Here is a 13,282-nt window from a genome sequence, read left to right as displayed (position 1 = left end):
ATCATACATCAAAATGATATATTTTACATAAAGTTCACCAAGGATACACAGTCCAGGTAAACACATACAAAGAAACAGCAAGTCACCATGATCCCCTACAGAGCTGGGAAAGAACACTATTCTTTTAAGAAGTTACATTGCTAGCATCAGAAGAAAGAAATAAAATTGATTTTTAAGGTTGAGTAGGCTCTTCCATCTTTGAGGAGCTCTGGTTAATGTGTATGGCAGATACACCCTGCACATTAGGGAGGGAGAAGACCCAAGTAACACAGAGAAAGAATTTTATGTTTAATTTTTTCTTGTCCTGCCTTAGAACATAAATTTTATTTCATCCACTGGAAAATAAATTTAACCTAATTTGTGGAGCTTCCAGAGCAGAAGGTATTCTCATAAGAAGTACCTGAAAGGGGCACAGATACTATTGGGAATATGCATAGTGTTTATATCAACCGTAGTGAGCCAGTCATTGTTCCTTTAAAGTAAACAGCTCTGAAGAGAACAGACTGATGATTATAGCTATGATAGCTCCAATATTAGTTCCCATTCCTGGCGTGGTAGGTTTTGTTGACAGGGTTGTGATGACCTGAGAAAAATCATTTTGTTGATGTGGAGTCAAGGCCCACTTTTCACAAGGCTGAAGTTTGGAATGCATTATGTGATTGAAATTTAAGAATGAAAAGGGGCCTGTAAGATGAAACCTACCTTCTGAAATGTTAAAAGGAATAACTATTACATTTTTCTGTCAGCAGAATCAGATAGAAGACGTCTAGTAATGAATTAAATTCAGAATTGTAGCTGTATTAGTCAGGGTCCTCCAGAGACATAGAACCAATAGGATACGAAAGGAGATCTATTATGAGGAACTGGATCATGCAGTTATAGAGGCTAAGGAGGCCCATGATCCACGAGCTGCAGACCCAGGGCGCCAGTGGTGTAGTTCAGTCCAAGCCTGAAGGCCTGAGAATGGGAGAAGCCAATAGTGTAAATGCCAGCCTGAGGGCAGGAAAAGATGAGATGAGATGTCCCAGCTCAGCAGCAATGGGGCAGGAAAAAGGGGCAAATGCCTCCTTCTTCCACCTTTTTGTTTTATTCAGGCCCTTACATTGGATGATGCCTACCAGTTGGAGAGGCAACTTACTTTACTGAGCCCACCAGCTCAAATACTAATCTCATCTAGAAACACCCACACAGAAAACACCCAGAAATAGTTTCACCAGATATCTGGACATTCCCTGATCCAGTCAAGTTGATACATAAAATTACCACAGTAGCTAAGAGACGAATGAGCAAGACAGTTTGTTTTTCCTTAAGTGGCAAAGACCTTAGGGAGTAAAAATATAACAGCATAGAAATAATGGAGAGTAAGTTGAAAAACCTTTATTCAGTTAACAGAGGGTGTCAAAGTACAATAGTAATAACCAAGACTAGAAGTAAGCAAAGAAAAATTGTACCAGGGAATCAGAAAATTATGTTCTGTTGCCTTGGAAAGAAATAGTCTATGTCTGCAGTAACCAACTTGACCAGAGTCTTGGGAGGATACTGTTCACCCGTGTAGCTGTCAGTTTACAGACTACTGACGGACTGGACATCCAGTGCTCTAGAGGAAATGGTGTATGTCTTCTTAAGAAACATGAATCTAATGACCGTCTTGGAGTTTTGCTGTTGTTTCAATTGTTAATAGTACATCATAACGTTCTTTCCATCATGGCTCAAGGGCAGCGTTCTCTGATGTCTTTCCCTGAAGACCAGCTTTTCAGGCTTCAGATCATGCAGGGTGACTGTTCTATAATGGAGCTTGAATCTGTTGGCAATAAAGCTGGATATGAGCCCCCTGTATTATTTAATCATATCAGTTTGCAATCGGTAGAATCTGACTTTGGAAATGAAATTCCCAAACACATGGAAAGCCTTATCACTAACTTGGGAGGAGACAACTTGTGGGTCCTGGAGGAAGTTGGTCTTGTTCCGGTCAAGTCTAATTGGTAATACTTTAGGCCTTGAAATTTCAAGGACTTCTGAGAGCTTTGCTCATAATAATTGTAGGATTCCATTGATTCTCTCTACTTTTCCTGATGATTTTGGATGAAAAAGACAGTGAAGTTTCTGAATAAAAGGTGAACATTTACAGAGTTAAATAATAGCAATGCCAGTGAAATATGTGTCTATGTCAATGGAGAGATAACTGAATTTCTTGACTTCCACCACACCCCAGTCAGGAAAATAAAGTCAAGCAATTATTATTATTATTAATATTATTAATAGAAGAAGAAGGAGGACTATTACCACTTTTAGGACCATAGTTCAAGTTATTATTTACTTTTTCTTAGGGTGAATCAAGGAAAGCCCTTGATTCACCCTAAGAAAAAGTAAATAATAACTGGAACACAATCATAGCTCATTGCTTGGGATTTTTGTATAAAATCCATTTGGGGATGTTCAAAGGGGCTTCAGGACTTTACCTCCTTTTTACTTTCTACTTTTACAGTTTTGTAAGGATCATGCCATTGGCAGCTAGGACATGTGTTAGAGATAGCCTCAGCATTAACCTTATTAAAATTAGGCACCAACGTTATTTTCTAATTATTGACAATTTATCTTCGCCACTGTGTGTGATGTATAAAACATGTTTACTTTACTTGAAATCTTTCGGCTCCAGAGATCGCTTGAGTGCCAAGGTTATACCCATGAACTATACATCTTAATCTCTTCCACATTTTTTTCTCTGCATCGTTGGTTTGTCTCTGACGGTCAACAATAACCTCTGTAAGCCCCTTCAACATGAATCTTCCTTAAGTGCTTATAGGCACAATTACTCGGGTAAACGACGCTTGCTGATCATAGTGGTCACTGCTATATTTAGTTTTATCTGTTCAGAGGGAGGATGCCCCTGATGGATGACAGTTGGTTTTTGGCGAAGACCAGAGACATGAGATTGTACAAGCACCGCACAGAAATTCTCATGTTGCCTGCTGGATGTGAAACTATGCCTCCTCCAGGCTGAGCATCTGCTTCCTTTGGGGTTTCTTAATTCGGAAGAAATCTATTGGTCCCTAAGTCATATGGTCATGTGCAAAAATTAAATTTCAACTTACATACATGTTTTGTTAGGGTGGTCAATAAAATGCTTTGAGTCATAATAACGTGTTATGGTGAGATAAAATTATCTGGAATTAAAGGAATGGAGCTCCCGACACCATGGGGCTTGGCCCCACTCACCAACGGCGGAGGGGACCCAACTTCCCAGTCCCCCTCGCTTCCCACAGTCTCCAGCAGGGGCCCAGCCCAAGCCTCCTCTTTCCCTCGCTTCCCCCTAATTCCCCTTCCGGACGCTGCCCTCAAGTTGAAGCCTCAGCCACCACAACAGACCTCGAGCCCCAGCAGCCGCCCCCACGCAACAGGCCGTGGTCCGCTGGCCTCCCAAGAGCACCAGCCATCCCAACGGAGGCCTCCTGGGGACATCTGGCCTCCACCTCGGCTGCCCCAGGGCCTCCCGTGGCTGCTTCCCCCTGCCTGGGGCCTGCAGCTGCTTCTGGGAGCAGGCTTCGCTGGAGCCGAGGGCATCTTGGTGCCGCAGCCATCGCCACCACAGCAGAAACATCAGGAGAGGCCAGGGCAGCAGCCATCGGCAGTGCCAGGGGACAAAGCACAGGAAAGGCACCCCACAGTCACTGGTGTTTGAGGGTGACAGCAATTCTAGAATGCTGCATTTCCTTACAACTGTTGTGGGCTCCACTTGTGATGTAAAGGTGAAGAATTGTACCACCTGTGAAAGTATCTTCAAGATGCTGAGCTCAAAGTTCGAACTGGCAGTAGACGCTGTGCACAGAAAGCATCGGAGCCAGCAGGTGGTCCTCATCAGGAAGACATTGTGGGCACCATGGTGTTTAAGTCAAGCGATGTCGTGCTTGTCTACTTCCAAAATGTTGACTTCAATTATGCTACTAAAGTTCACTGATTCAGCCATTGCCATGAACTCAAAAGTGAGTGGGAAGCACAAAGAGAAGATGCTTCAGTGCTGGGAGAGGGGCACAGCAACAGCGATGCCTATGATCTGGAGTCTGACATGTCCAATGGATGGGGCCCCAATGAAATGTTCAAGTTCAATGAGGAGAACTACAGTGTAAAGACCGCCTATGACAGTAGTCTCTCTTCCTGTCCCTTAGAGAAGAACAACTCAGAAGAATTTCATCAGCGGGAGCTGTGTGCAGCCCAGTTGACTTGAAAGACTAAATCGAGCCCCCAGTACTGCCTGCGGATCACCATGGAGAATGATGAAGGGTGCACCGAGGAGGAGAACAGTACAGTTCAGCAACGGGGTTCAGGAAGAGAGAGCCCCAGCTTGGCATCTAGAGAGGGAAAGTATACCCCTCTACCCCGAGTTCAGGAATGTCCCAGGGGAGGAGTTTGATGCAGTAGTTCTCGTGCCGGCCGGCCTGTCCTTAGCTCTTTGCCACCTCTTGGCCTTCACCATCTTGACAATAGCAGCTCTAGCCCAGGTTCTGAGACACACAGTATCAATGGAAGTCCCTCCCACATGTCCCCGAAGGCACAGTGGCCTCTGAGAGGTACCAAGACTCTGTCTTCCCCCAGCAACAGGCCTTCTGGAGAAGCTTATGTTCCACCTGCTCCTGCAGTGGGCCGGATGTACCCCCTGCACTCTCCCAATTCAGCTGCCCCTGCCCCAGTCTCAGCTTCCTGTGCTGAGCCTCCCATCTGCTCAGCAGTACCGACCTCTTCAGCTTCCATCCCCATGATGTCATCAGTTGGGGATCCTGGAGTAGGCTCCATTTCCCCAGCTTCTCCAAAGATCTCACTGGCCCCCACAGATGTAAAAGAACTCCTGGCCAAGTAACCTGAGAGAACGCTGCAGTTCCAGGAGCTGTCCTGGATAGCTAGGAATGTCCCTAGCCTTCAGAACAAACAGAAACACTTTCAACTGGAAGAACTGAGAAAGTTTGGGGCCCAGTTTAAGTTTCAGCCTAGTAGCTCCCCTGAGACCAGCCTGGATCCTTTCCCTCCCCAGATCCTAAAGAAGGAGGCCAAAGGGAAGGAGAAGGAGGTCTTTTGGCTTCAGACTCCATGGGGGCTGTTTCTTCCTTTTAGAATCCATATCGCTTAAGGAGGACGAACTACCCCTGCCACCAGCAGGAGGCACCGAGGGGCGGGGCACCTCTGCCTTGCCCGAGCTAAAGAGATGACAAGGATGAGGTAGGTCCCTGTTGCTGAACAAGTGAAGAAGTCAACACTGAACCCTAAGGCCAAGGAGTTCAATCCCACTAAGCCCCTGCTGTGTGTTAATAAATCAACCAGTACTCCAACTTCTCCTGGGCCCCGGACTCATTCAACTCTCTCCATCCCAGTGCTGACAGCATGTTAGAGTGGGCTATAAAGCCCCCAGTACATTTCCTACATATCTCAGATACACATGGGACCAGCTGTTCAGGCACCTCGGGACAGAAATTCTGTGTCCAACTCAATGCCTGGACAGCAGGACAAGTACCAGGGAGCAAAAGACTCCCTGCCCTCCCAGCACTCGGACAAATACCAGGCAGCTTCAGCCCCTCTGATGATGCAGGCCACCGCCACCGCTTCTGCCCCACCTCTGGTGGCTGCCACATCTTATTCTTCCTACATCCCCTACAACCCACAGCAGTTCCCAGGCCAGCCCACCATGATGCAGCCCATAGCCCCTTACCCCTCACAGACAGTGTTTGCCCCCATGCTTCAAAGCAACCCACGCATGCTGACGTCAGGGAGCCATCCCCAGGCCATTGTGTCACCCTTCACCACTCAGTACACTTCTGCAGAGCAGCCCACCCTCCAAGCCCTTTATGCCACGGTTCACCAATCCTATCTGCACCATGCCATGTAGCTCCATGCGCACCAGCCGCAACCAGCCACCATGCCTATTGGGAGCCAACTGCAGTCCCAGAATGTGGACCCTGGTCCCATCCAGCACCAGGTGGGGCAGGCCCCACACCTGCGCAGTGTATAGCAATAGCAGAACCTGTACCACCCAGGGGTCCTGACAAGTACACCACCTTCTCTGCCACCTGGACCTTCTGCCCAGTCCCGTCAAAGCAGCTTCCCCCACCCAGCCGCTGTGTATTCCATCCATGCCCACCAGCAGCTGCCCCATGGTGTCACCAATATGGCCCATGTTACCCACGCCCATGTCCAAACTGGAATCATAACAGCCCAGCCTCCTCACCCTGGGGCTCCCCACCTGCCCCAGATGATGATGCTGCACCTACCCCAGAGCTATGGAGGCTCCCCTCAAGGTGCAATGCCCCAGAGTGGGGTGCCTGCATTCTCAGCTTCCATACCCTCACCCTATCTCTACATCGGACACTCCCAAGGTGAGCAGCCTGGCCAGGTGCCTGGATGTCCGGGAGGAGTTGATGACAGGATTCATGTGTTCTCATTAGCTGGAGGAATTTGGCTGATGCACTGCAGGTAGGGCAGGATGCATGGGCTCTGGGTGGGGAGTGAGGGGTCTTGGAGGCAGGGCTGTTGCACAGGGCGCCTGCCGACCTGCACCTGTCTGTGATGTAGGGTGAGCAGAAGCCACAGTTGCTGCCACCAGGGGCTTGCTCCTGGCTCTGTTCTTTGCTTCCTTCCATCCTCCCTCAGTTGTGATCCAACAGCCCCCATCCCTGCTGCCTCCTCAGCTCTCAGTGAACCCAGCTGTCTCCTGACTTAGCCAAGGTAAGGTCAGCACAGCAGACAACGTCAGGCTGGGATGTGGGGGGCTGAGCTGGGCACATGAGGAAGAGCTCTGGTTCACTGGGAAACGGTGATTGATCTGTGCTTCTGACAGCCCCATGAGACACCTTGAAGAGGCCGGACCTATCAACACTCCCCCCACACCCCACACTGGAGGGCATTGGATGGAGGGACAGCTGCTTGGGTTCTAATGTGCCTGCTCTTTTCTCTTTCCCCTCCAACCAGTTCAATCTCATCCCTCCCGGCAGCTCCTCCTCCAACCCCCATGGAACTGACGATTGTCCTGGCTGTGAGCTGAGACCTCCATGAGTGGAGGGAAGAGTGATCTATGTCTCTTCCCCCAGCAGCTCGGAGCAGTCCCAGCCCCCCAGCCCCTTAGCTCCACCTTGGGGAGCTGTGGAATTCCTGCCAAGCGCCTTGAATGGGAAGGGCCTCAAAGTGGGCAGGGCCAGGGTCCAGCAGGGGTGGGGGGTTTCTGCTCTGCTCCTGCCCATCCCCACCCCATCTTGCTCTCCTATCCTCTCATCTATCCCTCCACTGGAGGTGGGAGATCTTTTATTTTCTATTATTTATAACCTCAGACTTGGACCCCCTGTTCTTTCTTCCCCATTAACTTGAGTGATCTGTGTGAGAGACACAGGTGACCCACCAGGTTGGTTGGACAAAGACTTTTACTTTTTATTACATAAAAATATTTTTTTAAATTAAAAAAATGAAATTTTATACTAATGTGAGATGCCCTCATGCGCTGTGGAGGGAAAAGGGTATCTGGAAAGGGTCAAAGCAGAACCTGGTGTACAACACTTTCATGGTCTCACGTGTGACAACCCCACAGATGCTCAACAGTAATCCTATGAGAGATTTTTAAGTGATGATAAAAATGCTGCATTACCAGGTGAATTCAGAGGCCAGGAAAATATTGGTGTCACCTCATTTGCACTCATAGCTGGCAAAGATTACATAAATGATTATCTACTTGAATAGATTTCCTCCCTTTACTTTCAAGTCTCCAAGAAAAATCTTGTTTTTTGTGATTATCTGTAATCTCTTGATGTTCGACTACATTTTTTTTCCCCAGCAAATCTCCTAAGTATCCCAGTTCCTCCCTTCGGTCTTCAGAACAGTCCTTCAGAGCTCTCTGGGGGGCTGCCATCCCGGGCTACAGCTGAGAGCTGTCACTTAACTGCATTCTGAACTTTCTGCAAATGAGCAAGGAGGTAAGACCAGATTCTGGTGTTACTCTGATAGCATTTTATTTCCCTCCCAGAAGGCCTGTTTTGGAAGCACCAAACCTAAGGACAAATAAACACTACTTTTTTGGGACAATGACCTATAGCTCCTATTCCCTTTACAATTACAGTTTTCAAGTTAAGCTTTGTTCATTGAGTGGCTGTCCTGTTGCTGCCGTTTGCCTATGACTGTGCACTGGACCATCTGCTCCATGTCCTGGTGATGCTCCCTAGTGGCAAACACGGTGAAGGTGCTTCAAGGACTTGTGAGTGAGAAACCTTGCCTGCCATATCAGTAAACAAAGGATGTTGCAGCCGTCAAGCCATCATCCCCGCTGGTGAGCCCTGAGGAAACTCAGGATGGAAACAAGATATCTGCCATCAAGCAGTTAAACACTGCGGCTATCCCCAAAGGTTCATTCTGAGGAGACTCAGGATGAAAGAGCACAGGGTACTGGCTTTAGCTAGCTGAACTGCATATCAAAGGAATGATTTTAATGAGCCCAGACTTTTGCATCTTCCCATACACAGAAAAGCACTGAATTCATTAATTGAGATATCTGGTTTTCTTTAATTAACAATAATATTTTTGGCGTTCTAACTTTCCTGGTCTTTGTTGCAGAAACTACATATCCTGGCTCCTCCCCTCCTTCTTGGGAACCATCCCTCAGAGTGATCCCCGAGCCTGCCTCCCGGGCTTGAAGTCCTCAGAAAGTCTGCTAAATAAAACGTAATTCTCAACTTTTACATTGTGCTAGATTGAGTTTCTAAATTCAGTCCTAGATTGATTTTCTAAATTATGTGAAATATATTTTATAACTGAAAATAATAAATTTATTTTTTAAATTGAAAAACATGGGTAGGATTTTTTTAATGTTTATTCTAATATTTACTACTTGAAAATTATTTTACAGAGGTTTGTCTAAACATGGGAAAATTCACTATAATTTCTAATTATGACCAAACTTGAAAGGCAATGGCCTTTCAACATCCACATCTTCTTATTGTTCAATATTCTTGAAAATAGAAGGCCCCACTAGTCCTTGTGGGCACAGTGCTATCAGCTAACCAACCTCTTAATGGCACAGGGAACAAAACGCTTCACCATTACAGAACTCAAAGGATACAAACCAGAGTTGGTTCAAAACGTCTCTTCACTGTTCCAGCTCTATCCCAAATTGGAGGGTGGGAAATCACAATTTGTGAACCGAGGTTAGTGAAGGACACATTTCCCCATGGACCAAATGTTTGATATTTTGCTTAGGAAGGGTAATGAATACACAAGGGAAAATGGAAAGTTTCATTGTAAAATGCCATACAACTGCTTTCGTTTAATTACTTTTACCTTGTCTTTTCTTAGTAAATGGCTTTCAGAGTTGGTTGTTTCAGAACATCACATCAGAACAAAAAGTGTTTTTTCTGTTTCTGTTTTATTTTTACTGAATTTAAAATATCTTTGTTGTCAACCTTTAGGCTGTCAATTTTTGTTCATCTGTTTTTAAAAATTGTCCAGAGTTCAGTGGGCAGGACCCCCTTTCCAGGAATGGGTGTGCCCTAAGCAAGGATTTGTGACAGTTCCATGTGGCTGGCTTCCTCTCTACCAGGGGCCTCATCTGATGGGTCATTCCTGGTTCTTACATATTTGGAACAGCTCCCCTTCCCTAAATCAGCCCTCAACCTCTCTGGTGCCTGAGGCAGACTGCTCCTTGTTATGGAGATGATGTATCAATTTCTCACAGACAGATGTGCTTAAATATATTTATTAATAATATATTTTGCTATTTTAAGTGTCTGCATTTGGTTCTGACACCTAAGCTTGCATTTTCTCAGAGTTGACAGAAGAAAACAAAGATGATGTTTTCTTAGCTTTCAGGTGTTAAAAGTTGCAGCCTCAGCATAGGACAAACATAATTAGAAAAAAAATTTACTGACTGAGCATAATCCTCCTTCCAGGCATGAATCAAGAAGAGCCTCTGGTGGGAAAGGCAGAATTGGCGAGGGAACAAGAGTCAGACCTTTGTAAGGGCTGCTAGACTCGGGCTTGACTGGGTGGGTAGGCAAGGGAGTGGAGGCAGTGTTTGATAGAACTCTCTAGGTTAACTTTGGGAAACCCAGGAGTAGAATAACTTGTGTACTGCTTTCTGCCTGGAGATCTGAGAGATGGTCAGTCCCACCCTGAGCTCCTAGGACCCCAGAAAGAGAGTGGAGGTGTGTATATGGGGCTGTCAGGAGTAGCAGACCAGGCTGAGGCATCCTCAGAGAGAAACCCGCCCCACAGCAAGCACCCTCCTTTGTGGCTGAGAGAGGGCCCACCGGCATCCCCTGACAGAGGCCCGCAAACATTAGCGGGCCTTGCCTGTGTCGGAGAGAGGGATGGATTCAAGGATTTCAGGTTCAGAACAAGAAAGGGTTCTGTGACAGACATCCATGGAGATGTGGTCAACAAGCATGCACCAGGGAAGAGAAATGACACCATCCAGGGACTGAAAGGGACCATATCTCAGGAGATGTCAGGGACCAACCATTTGCTCTGGAGTTAAGTCCACCCTGTGTAATCGAGAGAGGCAAAATACTGAATTTCACTGAGACTATTCCTAAAAACAAGTTTGTACTTAAGACTGGCAACTCCAAATCAACTTAGCTATTTTAGGACTCATACTGGAAAAATACGGTACCAAACAGAGGTTCAGGAGAGCTGTAGGAGTGTAAAGTTATATTTTGCATACCCAAGTTTGTGACCTGAGTATGTCTACTAGTCATTGGATTATAAATTGACTTCCGGGGATGTTTCCCTAAATATGCAGGCCGGTTGAAGTGTCTGCTTTCTTTGACAGCCATATTTATTGGCATAGCTAAATCCATGGCTGTTTTAGCTTGTCTGACTTTTAATGAGCTTTATTTGTCTAAGTCCAAGGTGGAGAGATGCACCCACTCTCAGGGTACTGGCAACCATGAAAGGCAGAATCTGCAGAGCTGAGGACAGAATCTAACATGGTGACATGTCTCAGATGAGGCTCTCCTGGGGTCACATTAATGTGAACACTTGGATGGAAACCCTGAAACCGAGAGCATAGAGACTCTGTCTTACATTTTCATCAAGTATCCAGTGGTTCATGAGGACATAAGTTCTCAATAAATGTTGCAAAAACTGAGCCAAACTCAATGTATTTTCCCTCTTTTCGATTCCTAATGTCTTTCCCAACCTTGCTAATTTAGCCCTTTCCTCCCAGACAGCACTTTCCTCTCTGGAGAGGGTGGTGCCCCTACGAGGGCTTGCTGTACTGCTGCTTTGAGAAGCACAGCATCAAGCACCCAAGTTCTCAAGTCCACTCCCGCCCAGGCCAGAGACTGAGGACACAGGAGGCGAACAATGTAGGAGGGGAGAGGCAGGAAAGACCAAATGGGACCACACAGCTCAACTGCAGAGCAAGTCATTTGGCAGGGGCTTATTTTAAACTTCACGTCTCAGTGACTGTGGAAGAGAAAAAATTCACCTATCTTGAGTATAGTTCTCCACAAAGAGGAGTCTGTGTCTCGGTGGCAGAATGCAGGAGGACCTTCTCATTGGATCATCTGAAACCCATCTGCTGTCCCTGAGCATGTGGGCATCAGAGGCTGACTCAGTGGTTCTTAACAGTGGACAACTTGGCCCTAGGGGATATCTGGCCATGTCTGGAGACATTTTGGCTGTCACAGCTGTGGGGAAAAATGCTACTAGCCTCTAGTGTGTTAAGACAGAGGATACTGCTAAACATGTTTGACCCCAGCAAAGAATAATCTGGTCCAACATGTCAATAGTGTTGCTGTTAAGAAACCCTGGGTTAACATTTTAATTCAAATTGTATTAAAAATGTAAATATTCAAAAAAACAATTTACTGGTATGTGTTAGTTACACCTCAGGCACGACAGCCATAGCAAGATTACCACACTGAATTGACAATATTTAAAACATCACTTGATAAGTAATTGACAAAATATGACCCTTGCCTTCGTCAGAAGTTTGTGGAAGTGGTAATAGAGAGGATAAGCAGTGATCTTGGCACCCACCAAGTGTAAACGTCCTGCATATTGCGACTGGCTGCTTTGCTGGTGAAGCCTGTAGATTCTGTTGCACTGCAAGGGATGCCTTGGTGCATGGGCCACACCTCCTCCTTGGGGAGTGAAACACTCTGAGAGACTGCGCTGAACACTCTCAGCTGAGCCCCTCACTAAACACTGCATTCAGCTGGGGTGAGCAGCCTTGCGCAAAGTCACCTTAGGCACCTCCTCAGTCAGCTTGAGGATTAGACTTGTCTGAGAAGGAATGTAATGGATTCGAGGCTCTGCCGAGGGGCCCTCCTAGCCCCTGAGCTCCCAGTGGGATCACCTGAGGCTTTTGTGTGTGCAGTGCGGTCGCTCCTCCCTCGGCCCAGTCCTCAGCCCTCCCTCCCCCTCACCACCCCTTGGTGCTGAGGGTCCTCCCCAGTAAACCTTCTCAGACTTTGTTTCCCAGGGAACTCACATTGGGACATGCACAAATATAATAATTTTGGGCAAATTTAACAGTGCCATGTAAAGATCTCTTTAGGACACATTAAGGTTTCAGAACAGTACAGAACAAACCAGGTGATAATTCATATGAGAAAATTTTGTGTTTCTGTAGCTCAAGAGGGTTGCAGGGATAGTGAAAGAGAAAGTACTTTCAATGGATACAAAGCTACTCCTTGAAATGATGTATGATGACTGACTGGAAGTAGAATGTGGGTAAACAATATGATGTCACTGGACCAGTCCCTTTCTTATTTAAAAGTTTCAGTTTCTGGTTTGTTTTGCTTGTTTGTTTTCCTACAAATATCCACATGCCATTTATTGAAACTGACTAGGTGGGCTATGACATGGGAAGGACTCTGTAGTAAGTACAGCCTGCCCACTCACCTTACAATTCTGTGTTCGAAGAAGCCCGTCGCTTCCCCTTCATTTGATTTATCATCTTTAGTAGAAATATATGCTTAAATCATAAAGAGACAGGGAAAAATAGAGAACATTTTTTTCTACTTCAATATGTATTTCTAATGGGGGGAAAGAGTTTAGCAAAGGCCTTTCAGCTTTTCCACATAGGAATCTGCATTTTTAGGTAAATTATATTTATATAATAGGATTTGTTCTCCAAATTGTCTTACGGACTGTATGGTTTCTTATGATTCATCTCATTTGCAGACACTACAGAAGATGTGAAAAGCGTTGCTATGCAAGACTAAGGGCACTGATTTTATTGTTATTGGTTATAATAATGATGTAGATGCATATCAATAACATATGCAGAGCAGACAATAAGTGTGTGGGTTGA

General features: G+C 46.0%; 1 pseudogene; it reads left to right on the top strand.

Moving 5' to 3' along the window:
• Positions 1 to 2,414: 2,414 nt before the first annotated feature.
• Positions 2,415 to 6,639, top strand: LOC111171289 (ataxin-2-like protein pseudogene; annotated as a pseudogene).
• The last annotated feature ends 6,643 nt before the right edge of the window (positions 6,640 to 13,282 follow it).

Source organism: Delphinapterus leucas, chromosome 5 (genome assembly GCF_059928025.1).
Source record: "Delphinapterus leucas isolate spDelLeu-1000000601 "Yukka" chromosome 5, BTC_Dleu_Yukka2, whole genome shotgun sequence".
Taxonomy (NCBI): Eukaryota; Metazoa; Chordata; class Mammalia; order Artiodactyla; family Monodontidae; genus Delphinapterus; species Delphinapterus leucas.
This window is presented reverse-complemented; position numbering and strand designations above follow the sequence as displayed.